The sequence below is a fragment of the Trichomycterus rosablanca genome, unplaced genomic scaffold, assembly GCF_030014385.1.
Source record: "Trichomycterus rosablanca isolate fTriRos1 unplaced genomic scaffold, fTriRos1.hap1 scaffold_202, whole genome shotgun sequence".
In the NCBI taxonomy this organism is placed as follows: Eukaryota; Metazoa; Chordata; class Actinopteri; order Siluriformes; family Trichomycteridae; genus Trichomycterus; species Trichomycterus rosablanca.
Window position 1 is genome coordinate 35,889 of NW_026947030.1, and position 16,446 is coordinate 52,334.

Genomic DNA, 16,446 nt, shown 5'->3' on the forward strand with positions numbered 1-16,446 from the left:
AGGGCTCAGTGAGATGATGTGAGAGAGAGAAGGGGAGAAGAGAGGAATAAGAGATGTATGTACGTATGTATGGAATGGAAGCTGTTGGAGTTCAGTAAAGCCAATAAACTGAAAACTTGTGTCATCCTCTGATTCACGCACCAACATAACAATTTGGCGACGAGATGAGCGCTTCAGTACCGAGCCCACAGCCTTTTCTACATCACGTAGGTGAGCCGCCAATACCGTTTGTTACATGGCAAAGAATTTTCGATAACTACATGTTAGTTATAAACGCTACCGGAGATGCATGGCCAGATGCGAGACAACGTGCGGTTTTACTTCATTGTCTGGGTACGGAGGGACAGCGTTTGTTCTACACTCTGCCGGAGCAAGGTACGACATTTGCAGAGGCAATGACTGCTCTCGAGAAGCACTTTGTGCCGAAAGTAAACATAGTGGCGTGCAGACACACTTTCAGACAGCGTGTTCAGCGAGCTGATGAAACTGCGTCTCAGTATGTGGCAGCTCTCAGAGCTTTAGCAGCACCGTGTGCTTTTGGGCAAATGGAAAGTGAGATGATACGTGACCAGTTAATTTCTAACACTTATCTCAGTGCTGTACGAGACAAGTTATTACTGGAAGAAAATCTCACACTGGACAACGCTCAGACACTTGCATGCCAGGTAGAGGCAGCAGCTAAAAACGCCACATTGCTCTCATCAGTTAAACCAGCTCACACTGCATCAGTACAGGTTGTTGGTGCAACAAATGCTCATTTCAGAGGAAAAAGAGGACCACGTTCAGGTAAATTTCCAGCACATAAACACCAGGCACAAGACCACCACAAACATACAAATACTAACCAGCAGCAACGTAAATGCTTTAGATGTGGATCTTGCAAACACCTGGCGAATGATAAAAACTGAACAGCTGCTTCAGTAAAATGCAACATTTGTGGAAAAAAAGTACATTTCGCCAAGGTATGTAAATCAGCTGTAAGTGAAGTGAGGGAAGTTGTTGTTCCAGAGTTGGCCGTGCTCTACGTAGATGATGTTAGACATGTGGCAGCAGCATATGATAAGATCACCTGCACTGTTAATATTGAAGCACCATCAGGAAATTCCCATGCTTTAGAATTAATTGTAGATACTGGAGTTTCTGTATCTATTCTTCCAGAAGCATTGTACAAGCAGTATTTTGCTAATTGCTCACTCAGGGAACCTGAAGTCAAACTACTCACTTATGCTAGAAAAGAGCCTAGACCTAATTAAAGCACTCAATGTCAACATTGTTGGAGGCAAAGTGAACTACATCACAGACCACAATGCACATGCACCACCTGCTGCCAGACAAAACTCTGTAGTGTACAATCTTGATTCGGCTTCGCCACATCCATTTGAATGTGTGAAAGGGTTCATTCACAAGGTACAGGTGAACAAATCAGTGCAACCAGTACGGCAAAAGTTAAGACGCTTACCATTGAGTGTACATAAAGGGGTGTCAGTAGAGCTCAACCGTTTACTCCAAGCAGGCATCATTGAACATATAGATGCATCTGAATGGGTGAGTCCCCTCGTGGTGGCGTGGAAAAGAAAAGGGGGACTGCAACTCTGTGTTGACCTTCGTGAACCCAATAAAAGTGTAATTATGGACTGTTACCCTCTTCCTCATATAGAGGACTTATTCGCAGAACTGGCAGGTGCTACACACTACAGCCAGATTGACTTAAGTTCAGCTTACCACCAACTACCTATGCACCCGGAAAGCCGCAAGTTAACTGCTTTCATAACCCATGATGGGCTTTTCCAATTAACACGTGTTCCTTTTGGCCTGGCATCAGCTCCATCAGCTTTCCAGAAAATGATGGAAACAATCTTGAAGGATCTGCCAGGGGTACAGAACTATTTAGACGATATTATAGTCTATGGCGCTTCAAAGGAAATTCATGATGGGCATCTGCAAACCGTTCTACAGCGTCTTAAAGACACTGGCCTTCGAATTAACTTTGACAAAAGCTCTTTTGGTCAAACAGACATCACATTCCTAGGGCATGTAATTTCAAATGAGGGTCTGCGCCCCAGCCCAGATCATCTAACTGCCATTGCTGAAGCTTCTGTACCAAAAGACATGGCAGCGCTATGCTCTTTCCTGGGCTTAACATCCTGGTTCAGTAAATTTATATCAAATTACGCTACAATGGTAGAACCACTAAGACAACTGCTCAGGGCAAACACACAAGCCTAATTACAGTGGAATGATGCAGCAGACAAAAGCTTCACGAACCTGAAAACAATGCTCCTAAAAAGTCCTGCACTTGCCATCTATGACCCCAAATTACCTACTTTCATCACCACAGACGCCTCAGATTATGGCTTAGGAGCTGTCCTAACGCAGCTGCATAGCGACAAAGTTGAATGCATTGTTGCTTTTGCTTCCCGCACACTGTCAGCTGCTGAAAGGAAGTACTCCACGACAGAAAAAGAGGCCCTAGCCTGTGTATGGGCAGTGGAACGATGGAGAACTTATGTGTGGGGCCACAGATTCACACTACGACCACCAAGCTCTCACAACTCTCCTCAATACCAAAGGCATGAATAGAGCTGGTATGAGGATAGCAAGATGGTCGGCTAGGCTCATGTGTTTTCAGTACGATGTGCAGTACCGCCCTGGTAGCCTGAATGTAATGGCAGATAGTCTCTCACGTGTTCCCCTCAATGACTCCAGCACTGCAATGGATTCAGAGTATGATTTATTCACAGAGATAGCAGAGATCTCTCCACTCCTAACTGCACTACCGCTGTCTGACTTTAAAGCAGAATGTGAGGACTGTCCTGAATTAGAACAAGTCCGGCAGGTCATTGGTTCAGGATGGCCAAAGGTGAAAAAGTCTCTTTCAAGTGAATTGCAACCATATTTCTTAGTGCGACATGAACTGGCTGTGGATGCACCGTGTGATTTTTCGTGGTACACGCCTGGTTGTTCCCAAAGCTATCAGAGAGAGGATAGTACACCTAGCACATGAAGGGCATCAGGGTGTAGTTCGTACGAAACAACGCCTTAGAGAGCTTTATTGGTGGCCACGCATGGATGAACTAGTCCACGAAGTTCTATCATCCTGCACAGTTTGTCAGTCATGTGACAAGACAGCCCACGCTCCTCCTACCCCAATGCAACCTGTTGAATTTCCAGGAGGTCCATTTCAGCATGTGGCTCTTGACATAGTAGGTCCGTTTGAACGTGGGGCCTATGACTGTAGATTTGCCGTCACTCTTGTAGATTACTTCAGTAAGTGGCCAGAAGTAGGCTTTGCTGCAAATGCAACTACAGACACAGTCATTAAATTTCTGACTTCAATTTTTGCACGTGAAGGAAACCCCTGTGTCATTACAACAGATAATGGTCCACAGTTCACATCATCTGTTTTTGCTGAGTTTTTGACAGAAAGGGGCATCAAACACATTAGAATGAGTATCTACCACCCTCAAGCTAATGGCTGTGTGGAACGCTTCAACAGAGTTCTCAAAGTATTCAAGCAGCACAAGCAGCACAACAACCATGGAAGTCTGCAGTGACTGACATGCTTCACAATTACTGTGCCACAGCTCATGCAACCACGGGACAATCCCCTTTTCAACTTCTTAAAGGCAGACCAATGCGAACAAAGTTACATGTCCTACCACCTGCGATGGACAGAGAGAAGAACGCTCAAGTCACCACGAGAGTGGCCTTTCAGCAGAACAAGAGTAAGCTCTACACGGACATTAGAAGAGGTGCAAGGCCTTCGAAGCTCAAAGTTGGTGATAAGGTGCGAGTACGAAAGCCTTTCCATGTGGGAAAAGGAGAGAGGCAGTTCACGGATCCCTTGTCTGTGCAACAGCAAACTGGGCTAAGTACGTTCATTCTGAGCGATGGAAAACGTTGGAATGCATCATGCCTTTCCCTTTGCCCAGAGAGACGAGAGGGGTCGTCACAAGCTGGTACAGCAGAGGAATATGTCAGTCCAACAGAGACTTTGGAAAGACACATCCCTCGTCAGAGAGACAGACAACCACCAGCTTGGACTAAAGATTATGTGATGACATGAAAGGAGCATCAGAAAGAAAATATGTAAAGGGTGTAGGCGGATCGCTGCCCTAAAGAAAAAAAATAAATAAATAAAGAGAATGTAAAATGGAAAGAAATTATTTGTAATGCAAATAATACAAAAGAGAATTGAGTTAAGCTAACTACTAGAATTTTCAGGTATTACACTGTGAGGTTTAAGTGTGATTCATTTTTGTTTAAGGCTTTAAGTTGAAACTTACGTTGGCTACAGAAGCCTTATTTTGGTTGACAAATATTCTTATTACATTGGTTAATGTATAACTTGGTACAAGCACTGTAAATGCTGATTTTGAAATATGCTACTGTTGTACAAACGTTCTCTTAAGAGTAGAACCTGCAAGAGGTTGTTTAGCTTATATCAACCTTACAGTTACAGTTGTTACTATTTTTGAGAAAATGTTATTTCCCATGTTTCTGTGTCAACATTGTTCCTATGTAATGTTTTGTTACAGAAAAGAAATAATACGTTCATATGATGGAGTAATGCTTTCATGAGTGACGGGGGAGATGTTGTGTTTATACAACCCCTGGCAAAAATTATGGAATCACCACTCTTGGAAGATGTTCTGTCAATTGTTTAATTTTGTAGAAAAAAAATAAATCACAGACATGCCACAAAACTATCATTTTTCAAAATGTCAACCTTCTGGCATTAAGAAACAATAAAAAAAAGAAACAAATATAAAAGTTGTGGTCAGTCACAATTGCTTTTTTTAGATCAAGTAGAGGAAAAAAATATGGAATCACTCAAATCTGAGGAAAAAATTATGGAATCACTCTGTAATTTGCAGTTTAAAAACAAAACATCTGCAGCAGATTAGATTTGCTAATTATTCTTCAGTTTAAAAAGAGTGCGTACACCTCGGAGAGCTGTTGCACAAAGCAGATTGTCATGAATCATGTTTCCAACACAAGATATGTCAGTTGAAACAAATGAGAGGATTATAAAACTCCTTCAAGAAGATAAATCATTGTGGAATGTCGCAAAAGATGTTGGTTGTTCCCAGTAAGCTGTGTTTAAAATCTGGACCAAGTACAAACAAAATGGGAAGGTTGTAAAAGGGAAGCATACTGGTAGACCAAGTAAGACATCAAAGCATCAAGATAGAAAACTTAAAGCAATATGTCTTGAAAACAGAAAATGCACAACAAAACAAATGAGAAACAAGTGGCCAGAAAGTGGAGTCAATGTCTGTGACTGAACTGTAAGAAATCACCTAAAAGAAATGGGATTTACATACAGAAAAGCCAAACAAAAGCCATCATTAACACCTAAAAAGAAAAGAACAAGGTTAAAGTAGGCTAAAGAAAAGCAATTGTGGACTGTGGGTGACTGGATAAAAGTGATCTTCAGTGATGAATCGCGAATCTGCATTGGGCAAGGTGATGATGCTGGAACTTTTGTTTGGTGTCTGTCCAATGAAATTTATGAAGATAACTGCCTAAAGAAAACATGTTAATTTCCACAGTTGTTGATGATATGGGCCTGCATGTCGGGTAAAGGCACAGGGGAGATGGTCTTCAATAAATGCCAAAGTCCACATTGAAATTTTGGACGCTTTTCTTATTCCATCAGTTGAAAGGATGTTTGGTGATGATGACTTAATTTTTCAAGATGATAATGCATCTTGCCATAGGGCAAAGGACGTGAAAACTTTCCTTCAAGAAAACATATAATGTCAATGGCATGGCCTGCAAATAGTCCGGATCTCAATCCATTTGAAAATCTCTGGTGGAAATTGAAGAAAATGGTCAATGACAAGGTTCCAACCTGCAAAGCTGATCTGGCAACAGCAATAACAGACAGTTGAAGGCAGATTGATGAAGAATACTGTTTGTCATTAGTTAACTCCATGCCTCAGAGAGTTTAAACCATTATAAAAGCCAGAGGTGGTGCAACAAAGTAATAATGGTGCAGTGTTTTCTAATGATTCCATAATTTTTTCCTCAGATTTGAGTGATTCCATATTTTTTTCCTCTACTTGATAAAAAAAAAAGCAATTGTGTCTGACCACAACTATTATATTTGTTTCTTTTTTTATTGTTTCTTAATGCCAGAGGGTTGACAGTTTGAGAAATGATAGTTTTGTGGCATGTCTGTGATTTATTTTTTTTCTACAAAATTAAACAATTGAAAGAACATCTTCCAAGAGTGGTGATTCCATAATTTTTGCCAGGGGTTGTAGATTGCATGCATTTGAGATGGACTCTAACACTGTGCACTGTCAGGTATTACTGCTCCTCCCCTTTAGAGGGCTCAGTGAGATGATGTGAGAGAGAGAAGGGGAGAAGAGAGGAATAAGAGATGTATGTACTGTTAGGAATCTCGATGAAATCTTTTGTCGAATGAAGACTAGGAACCTCAGAATTAGCAATTAAAATATAATTATTTATTTAGGAAAAAAGAAAGGAAGTCTCTGAGCTCTGAAGTGATCGATCACTGCAAGTTTCTCTCTGTCTCTCTCCGTCCATCTCTAATTCTCTCGATTGTTAGAATCCGACCCTTTTTAAGCTATCCCCACCAGGATGTTCGGTCGAAGTTTTAGTTGTTACCTTATATGGCGATTTCTAGAATCATTCTATCTCTGGGCAGATTTTAAAGTTAACTCAAGTTGTTTGTCTGAATTAGCATACACTTCTTGTTTTTACATGCTTTGTTTAGTCTGTTGTCTAACACTTAGGCCGGCTGCTGACCTCCGCAAACTCTACTTGACCCTGTTCATCTTTTTTCTCTAGTTTGTGCAGTTGCAGCTTATTTGTGCAGTTGCAGCTACTGCTTGTGCAGTTGCAGCTTATGCTAATGTTTCTGTGTACGTGCAGATCTTACATGTTCATTCTAAGGCCTATCGATTATTAAGAATACAGGGTCGAGTTGTTCCAAAATCCCCACAAATTCCCCCCTCGGGAACTGAAAAGTTCCCGAAAAACAGAAACAGCAGAGAGAAACTTCAGCGGAACAGAATCACGCAGTACATCTCGGAGTTCCTGAGAGTACATGGTCACGAAGGACTGTTAAAACAAAAAATCAACCCTAATGATATGTGAGTGTGATTATGCTAAAAAATAAAATAACGAAGTAAATAAAGAAAATCAGCGTTGCGAAGATAGTGATATGTTAGTGTGATTATAGTAATAATCGAGTAAATAATAAAGACAGGTGTCATGCAGACATTGGTTACCTGGAAGAGGTCAGGACAGCAAAGGTAGTGTGGTGGTTAAATTGTTAAAATCATTGATATACAAAATATTGTCCCACTCAAGGATAGGTAATGACAGAAAATCGAACAGTGTCAGGCCCGTACGTCGTCCGTGCACTGCCAACAGTAAGGTCGCCTGCCATAGGTTGTCTCTTATCAGGAGATCTTACCCGTCGTTGGCTAACAGCTCTCCTCCCCCCTTGCCAGAACAACTCCTTCAAACAAGAAGGTGCAGTGGTGTGCAGCTGGTGAAAGGACTCACGGCATCACTGCCCACTGCCATCACTGTCATAAGAACCTATTCCCGTAGACCAAAACCCAAAATTGACCCCATTGACGGATTATTACGATGTCCTGAACTCTTCACAGGTAAGTAGTTATATGCTAATGTGATAATAAATGTTGAATGCATAAAAACAGCAATATCGTAATTCCAGCAAGCAATTGTGTGGGATTATAGGTGTGTGAATGCGTGGTTCTATGTGTATTGTAAGTAGGCCTTAAGTTACTTGAGATTCTATCAAATGTAATGTGCATGTAATGTGTATATCAGTAGCCTAATCTAACGTAATATCAAAACACAACGAAAGGTAAATCAGTGTCATCTGAAAACGAAGCCAAAAAGCAAAAGAGATCACAAGTAGGCAATCAAAGGAATTATTATCATTATTATATTTTTTTTTTTTTAGATCAAAGATTCGTCGGCAATAAGCAAGTCAGACAATGGGCTGACGTCTTGGAGCTCCAGATGGGTGCCATCTTGCATAAACATGTAGGTTGGCTCAGCGTCAGCAGAAGATTTTTGGATAACTCCGGCAATCAGCCTCACAGTTAGGGATCTGAAACAAGGAACGCAGCAACATCCACATACAACAAGCAGTGCAGCGGCGCAACAGACGGACGTTAACAAACTCAAGATTATGGCTTTGTATTGGCCGAACAATTTGGTCAGCCATTTGTTGAATGGATTCTCAATCCCACTGTTCTCGGCCAATTCGTTACTTAAGGAAGTCAAACCCTCAAGCGCCCTGGATATGGTGCCGTCAGGGGCTGTGTTGTTAGGAATGAATGTGCAGCATTGTTCCCCAAACATTTTGCAAACCCCACCCTTTTCCGCCAATAGGAAATCCAGAGCAATTCGGTTTTGCCAGGCCATCAGGCTGGTTTTGTCAAGTTGTTCATGTATGCCTTTCACAGCGTCTCTGGTGTAATTTACAAAACGCTGTTGATTGTAGTAAATGTAATTGATCCAGTCCACATTTTTGTTAATGGTGGCCCACCAGAACAGCAGGCTCTCAAATCCTGCTGCAACTTGGTCTCTTGCCTTAAATTCATCTGGTACCCCACGAGGTACCCCAATACTATCGATATGGACGTGAGGGTCAAACGAGCCGGATGGGCCAACAACCGAACGCTTGGTTCGGACCGAAGGCTGACTGTCATTCAGGTTCCACAGCGGGAGAATGTAGAGAGGGAGCACAAGTTGTATAAGTGCACATTTGCCTTTCCAATTTTTAGGAAGTTTTGATCTTAAAGTTTTTGGGGTGCAGAGCCACCACAAATCAGCCCTCGCGACGTCCTGATTACTAAACCAAATGGGCTGGAAGCCGTTCGCGGCATTGTCCACATTTATGGTGTCCCCACACCACGGCAGGTTCCCTATTTGCAGGGTCCCTGTGTTTCTGGAGAAGCAAGTGTAGTTACCTGCGTAGGGCATGTATGCAGGAGGTACCACTCTATTTGACACTGTTGGGAATAGGTAATGTACGGAGGTGCAGTTTTTGTGAGCAGTTTTGTTACTGAATAGAGACGCAACACACTTCAGGCCTGCTAGGTCATTGTGGCGATTTAACGGGAATGGGACTGTACCCAGGTGAGGCCTGGCTGAAGAACAGGCATAACAATTTGTTTTGCCTGAAGTACGGGCAGTGTACATTATCCAATTCAACCACTGATTTTCGTCCTCGAAACCTGTTTCAATTGCAAATGTGTCTTTTAGGTCAGTGATATTTATTGTTTTAATTAATTCTAGGTTGTCTGTGGCGGGGGGATTGTAGTTGGTGGCATTTGGCCTAACAGTTACGGTGACAGGTCTGGGCTTTGGTACCACATTCAATCGAAATACCCCCAAATTGTCTGACCCAGACTGATAGGTTCCTAATATTAGGTATCTACTATCCTCTGCCTTCGGAGCAGTGAGAGTAAAAACTAATGGATTGCAGTCCCCCTTAGCACAGGGATGCTTAGCATTAGACTTTCTAATTGACATTCGCGATTTCAGATCCCCCCCTGATGTGTAATGTTTGGACCCTTTGCCGACAAATCCCTTGTAACCCCAATCCCGGTGACTCGTGCTAGTAAGTACTGCTTCCCATGTGGAACACGAACAAGCATTGTCGTTCTTATATACTTTAATCTGTCCGCTGGCTAAGGTGTAGTCTATTTGGGCCCTGCAATGTTGGGCTGTGTTGCACAAATATTTGTCATACCACCCTATGTTGCTTTCAATGTAACCTGAACAATGTGATATGGAGCACAGGTCAAACTGTGCTACGCAGTCCACTCCTTCTGTACACACTATGGTCGGCACGGTCTTTCTCACACTTTGAAGAAGTCTATGGATGGTCTGGTTTCTGTGTGTCTCAGCTGTCAGTAGGAGAACAATGGACAGAACTACCGTTATTACTATAGACAGCGCACACACTGTGGCTCTCATAGAAACACAGCCTAGCCTTCTGAAGGCTTGGATAGTAATGTCAGAAGGAGGGTTGAAAGGCATCTTACTACTATTGGTTGCCAGGCGTTGGCAAAGTGTAGACGGTGACAGTAATTTTCAATGGTTCCAGATGTTTTACGAGGATGCTTTTTACCCCTTCCCAATTTAATTTGTCCAACCCACAACCAAGTTTGGGAATGGATAGATTTGTCACCTTGTGTAGTTGCAGTTGTTTTAACAGGCTTTCTACAGCCTTTTCGAAGTCTTCGATTCTGGGCAAGTGGAATGATCTTTCTTTAGTGATCAGATTGAAGATGGTCACACCCTTACCCTGGTGCACCACACATTCACCTACAGGGCCTGACTCCAATCCTTCCACACCAAGTTCCTTTCGGATCTGCAATGCCACTCCAGCACCTAGGACGAGATCTGCACTGACACAATGTGCTATATACTTACCACCTTCTTTCACTAGATCTCCCTCCTTTTCAATCCACCAACCTTCTCCAGGATCATTGGCAAGGTTGCCCAGGTCTTCCCGGATCTCTCTTCTGGTTCTGCTGGGTGGATCTGCAGGAGCACAATGTGTGAGGTGGTACCAGTTGTTACCTTTCTTTCCTCGCACTTTCACAGCATGTGAGGTGGCCTCCGTCACTTCCCAAGGTCCTGTCCACCTTGGCTCGTCCCACTTCCTCTTGTGGACCTTTACTCTTACCCAATCCCCTATTGAGACCTCAGTCGTCTTTCTTGGGTCTTCTCTTGGTCTTCCAGGTTTTTCCTGTGAAGGTAGGCTAGAAATAAGCTCGGTTAAGGCCCTCATGTAGTCGTCTAGCTCGTTATCCCAGAGTTCCAAAGTTTTCCCTATCACTCTCTCTCTGGGCGGTCCTGACATTTGTCTGCCAGTGAGTAGCTGGTGTGGTGAGTAGTGAGTATCCCCCCTAGGGGATGATCTCATGGACATCAGGACAAGTGGCAAGGCATCCACCCAGTTCAATTTAGATTCACCACACACTTTGTTCAATTTAGCCTTGATTGTCTGATTTGCTCTTTCCACCAACCCCTAGGAGCTAGGGTGGTACACGGAGCCGAACCTGTGAGTGATCCCCAGATATTTCTCCACTTCTTGGAGCTTCTGGTTGTTGAAATGAGTCCCATTGTCGGACCTGATGACTTTCGGTACTCCATACCTTGGAACCAGTTCAGTTTTTAGCCATTTTACTACTGTTTTGGCGTCCTCTCTTTTGGTAGGTATGGCTTCAACCCACCTGGTGAATCTGTCCACCATGACCAATAGGTACCTGTACCCTCTCACTGTCCTTTCTGGGCCCATGTCTGTGTAATCAATACATATCTCTTTGAACGGGCCTTCAGGAGCAGGAAACTGTCCAGGCCCTGGATTGAGAGTTGGCTTTGGGTTAGATTTCTGACAAATCTCACACTCACGGACATGTTGTTTGATCATGTCTTTTAAACACGGGTGCCACCAGTTCTCACTGATGGTTAGCAGCATTACAGGGACCCCTACATGAGTTGGTCCATGTGTTTCTTTCATTAGCAATTGCAACAGAGCGTTTGGAGCCACCACCTTCCCCTCCGGACCCCTCCAGATACCATCAATTTCCTTTGCCCCCCTACTGAGCCACACATTTTTCTCATATGCCATGGCCTTAGATTGAATCTGTTGCACATGCTCAGTGGTCAATTCTGGAAGTCCTACTTCCCCCAACACCATTATTTTAGTAATGCAATAACCTCCAGCCTCTTTGGCTGCTGCATCTGCTGCATAATTTCCAGCTACCACAAAGTCATCGCCTTTTGCATGTCCCTTACATTTGATCACTGCTACCCTCCTTGGGCAATGAGCTGCATCAGTGAGTTCCTTGATTTCCCTGTGGTGTTTAATGGGTGTACCTTGTGCTGTTACTAGCCCTCTCCTCAACCATTGAGGGCCGTCTATGTGTACGGCTGAAAAAGCATACGCTGAGTCAGTGTATATGTTGGCATCCCTTCTCCATGCCCACTTCAGTGCCCTTGTCAGTGCCTTGATTTCAGCCAGCTGTGCTGATGCAGGCTGTGGAATGATCTCTGCCTCTCTAGTGATGAACCCTTCGTTAGTCATTTCTACCACTGCATAGGAAGCCACTAGTCCCTGGTCCCCTTTATAACAACACCCATCACAGAAAAACACCACATCTGGATTCTCCAAGGGTTCAGTCTGTAAGTCAGGTCTTAGTTTCAACAGCTCATGTGGTCCTGATTCAGGGTCTGTTTGGACAGCCTCTGCAATGTTAACTAGATTGTTATTTGTCACATAAGAAATGTGTGGTTGGGTCAGGACATTTTGGATCTTATTTTTTCGGGATGGTGACAGTGTGAATGCTGAAGAAGTCAGAAACGCCACCACTCCATGGTTGGTGTTAATGTGCAGGGGGTGACACATTACAATGTGCGCTGTTTTTTCAATTGCTATGGTTAGAGCAGCCATGTGCCTTGTACATCCAGGCTGTCCCAACACCACTTGATCAAGTTTTGAACTGTGAAATTGCAAAACTTTTCTGTCTGTACTCCCCCCTTTCTGAAAGAGTACAGCATTGACAATGCCAGCTCTTTCAGAAACATCAAGGTGGAAAGGTCTGGCGTAGTCCGGGGACTGCAGGTTGATGGCATTAGCAAGAGCCTGTTTTGTGGCAATGAAGGCCTGCTCCAGGTCAACAGACCATTTTAGAAAAGCGGAAGTGTTTCTGTGTCCTAGTCTGGTGACTTCAGCACGCAAAGGGCTGGTGAGACCTGTGTAATCAGGAATGTAATTCCTGCTGTAACCAGTCAAGCCAAGAAAGGAAAGCATATGTTGGACCTTGATGGGTTTTGGGAAGTGCAGGATGGATTGTCGAGTGGAAGCAGTTGGGGCATGCCCTCTGCTGGAAATGACTCTTCCTAAGAAAGTGACCACTTGCCTGCAAACCTGTATCTTGGACTTGTTGACTTTGTAGCCAAGTTCAGAAAGATGTGTCAACACTGTGAGAGTGTCTGAAAGACAAGAAGATTCGGTGTGACAAGCAATGAGGAGATCATCGACGTACTGGATGAGAATAGTGCCAATAGAAAGTTGCCCCCTGTCTATAAGAACAGTCAAGTCCTTCAACAAGCATTGATTGAAAATGCCAGGACTGTCTTTATAGCCCTGCGGTAGTCGGGTGTAGGTGTACTGTAGGCCTTTGAAAGTGAAGGCAAAGATTGGTTTGATGTGAGATGGTAAAAGAATACTGAAAAAAGCGTTAGCCAAGTCAATCACTGTGAAATGACAATGGTCTGGAGTAATGTTCTGTAGGGCTCTGTAAGGATCCGGAACAGGAATGTCCGCCGTGACAGTGACATCGTTGATGGCTCTAAGGTCATGGATTCTTCTCTGCCAGGTTTTTGAACAGGCAAAATGGGCGTGTTCCAATCAGAGCAGGTCAGTTCAAGAACACCCACCTGCAGTAGGTTGGAAATTGTAGATTGAATGCCGTCAATCGATTCCTGCTTTAACTGGTACTGTGGTTTGCGAACAACAGTCGCATTTGGCCTCAGTGAGATAGGTGCGATGTGATGTGGAACGCATCCCACGTCTACTTTGCAGGTAGTCCAAAGGTGAGCTGGGACCTTGGACAAGACGGAATCAGAATCTGGGTGATTAGAATGTTCTCTGCCATGGGACCTGGAGACCTGAAGATGCTCATACAAAGCAATGTCAGTGCAAGCACATGTGATTTTCCAATACTTGCCACACTCAGAGCGTTTCAAGTGCTCTATTTCAGTGGGATGAAACCTCAGGGACCTGGCTTTGGTGACCATAGGGCCCAATGATCTGGCCTCATGTCCTGTGGATAAAAGTAAAGAAATGTGAGGAAAACTGGGTTGGTCAGGTTCAGTCCTGAAGACCTCTTTTTGATCTCGTGTGAGTTGTACACTGGTGGCCACTCCCTCAGGACCCAGAAAAACTGCATTGCTGTGGAAAAGACCCAAATGATTAGTCCAATCCAGATCCCAGTCATCCTGGTAAACATCGTCCTGCTCCCTAGCGTAATACATCGTGCAATGCAACGGATCCTCAGGTGGGGCCAAACATGACATGGACATCAGCCAAGGTTTCCAAACATGCAAAACATAGGAAATGTTACCAGGTCCCCCCACGTCATCTGGGTTTAGAAGACGTCCCCAGTAAATGTCACAAGACCTAGGTGTAATGTCAGGGTCGATAGTCATCATTAAAAGCCTGCAATTGGTTACACTCCGTTGAATTTCCCCAAAGGAAACGGACACAGTGCCGTTAGACAGACACTGCACTGTAGCAGAAAAGTAGCAAAGCAGATCTCTTCCTAAAAGGTTGACAGGGCAATTTGGTGAAAATAAGAAACTATGTGTAATCAGCACTCCGCCCATCTCCAGAACCAATGGCACAGTGAAGTACTGTTGTTTAGGTGTTCCCGAGAAGCCAGTGGCGCTGATTGACCTATCAGACAACCTGGAAGCCCACACACTGTCCTTTAGGACTGATGTGGTGGCTCCAGTGTCCACTAGGAATTCAACGCTTTCCCCTCCTACTCTGGCAATTAATATTGGCTCTGGAGACAGGTTGGAGGAGGGTGTGGCAACTGGGCACCATCAATAATGTCATCCTTGTGGACCCCCAGGGCTTTGGTATGGGGCCAAGGACTGATTTGGCACAGGATACGGCCCCCCTTGCTGCTGTCCCCGATTTTGACAGTTTCTGGCAATATGTCCTTCCTGACCACAAGTCCAACATCTGAAATTGCGAGGAAATGGGCCTTGATAATAACTTGGACCCCCCTGTTGTTCTTGGAAACTTTGATAATTTTGTCTGTTGCCCTGGTTACTTCTATAAGGCCTTCTGCCCTGGTTATTATGTCTGTTCCCTTGGTATTGATCAGGTGCCTGCACATACACCACAGCCGGACCAGCCACAGGTGCAGGTTGGACAGCAGGTGCCGAGGTTGGAGCCTGCTCTGTTTTACCTGTAGATTGGTTTTGAAGCACCGCGACCATGGTCACAGCAGGGGACTCGTCAGTGAGCAACATCTGTGTCTTTGGTTTCACTTCCTTGTTCAACGCAAGCTTACTCAGTTTCAACTGACAGGCGGCAGCCTCTGTGTCAATCAGCTTCTGCTTTTGATTGTACTTGGATAAATAATGGATTATCACTGCTTCCCACTCAGTTTCCGGCTTTCCCACAAGACCTACGACATTCTCTAGCTTAGTCTGAACAGCCTCGGGCATGGCAGCTGCAACCTGATGCCTGAAAAGGTAAGACACTGTGGCTGAGGTATCCCACCTAGACCCTGTCTCAGTTTTCCAGGTTTGTCTCAGCCTATGCAAATATTCTCTGGCATCCTCCCCTTCTTTCTGAGCCACGCCTGCCAAGGCTTTGTAATTAGGCTGGGTTGGATACGTTCTCTTTAAAGACCCCCAGAATACGTTTCTGTAACGATCAAACTCAGTGCGGTCACCTACTGCAGTGATACCTATGCCAACCTCCAGCAACCTCCACTGTTCGCCATTGTCGGTTCTATTCATGATTGCCCTCAAATCACCAAGACACAGTTTATCTCCCGCAGTCAATTTCTCAAACTCAGCTATCCATGGTCCTGCCCCCTTCATCAGGACTGGCAACTGATCAGCCAATGCCTGCATGTCGCGGTGGGACCATGGAACATAGTCTTCTCTGCCTCCCCCTGTTGGGAGCAGAGGGTACTGTCTAACTTCCCTATCTGTCAACCCTGACGCACTATAACCAAAAGCAGGGATGTTAATTCCACGGACTCTTTCCCTGAGATGATACCTGACACCTGGCTCTTCCTCCTTATGCGATCTGTCACCACAGATAATACTACTTCTGAAACCCTCCAAATTATCTGACATCTGTTTAAGTGTCTCCGTCATTGACGCCATGGTACCTCTCAGGCTCGATTCACTGTCAGGGGCTTTAGCAGTCCCCTCTAGGTTCGCTGTGGTTTTCTTCCTGTCCGCAGGAGATTCCCACTCTAGATTATGGCCCTTGACCACCAGTTCCTCTTTTCTATTAGATGCAGCAGCAGCTGGAGTGCTGGTAGCGTTTGGACTCAGTTCCATACTTAATGTCTCCCTTCTGGTGTTTTCTCTAACCTCTACCAGGGTAGGCTCACTAATTGCATTGGCAACGCTCTTCGCGTTTTCACGGGCATGCAGCAAACGGCTCATTTCACTCAAAGTCTCTTTTAGGTCCTCTATCTCCGGCACCACACCAAAAACAGTACCACCTCTTAGCTGCAACGTTATTGTTCCTTCATCATCAGTAACCAAGCCAGACAACACACTCTGCACTTCCTCATCACTGCCGTCAGCACTCTGAGTGAAAATACGGACGTTTTCTCTGCAAGGCAGACTACACCCTTTTGCGACAACATACGG

At 44.4% G+C, this 16,446-nt stretch overlaps 1 pseudogene; it reads right to left on the reverse strand.

Moving 5' to 3' along the window:
- Positions 1 to 7,968: 7,968 nt before the first annotated feature.
- On the reverse strand, positions 7,969 to 14,070 carry LOC134306518 (uncharacterized; annotated as a pseudogene).
- Positions 14,071 to 16,446: the final 2,376 nt, after the last annotated feature.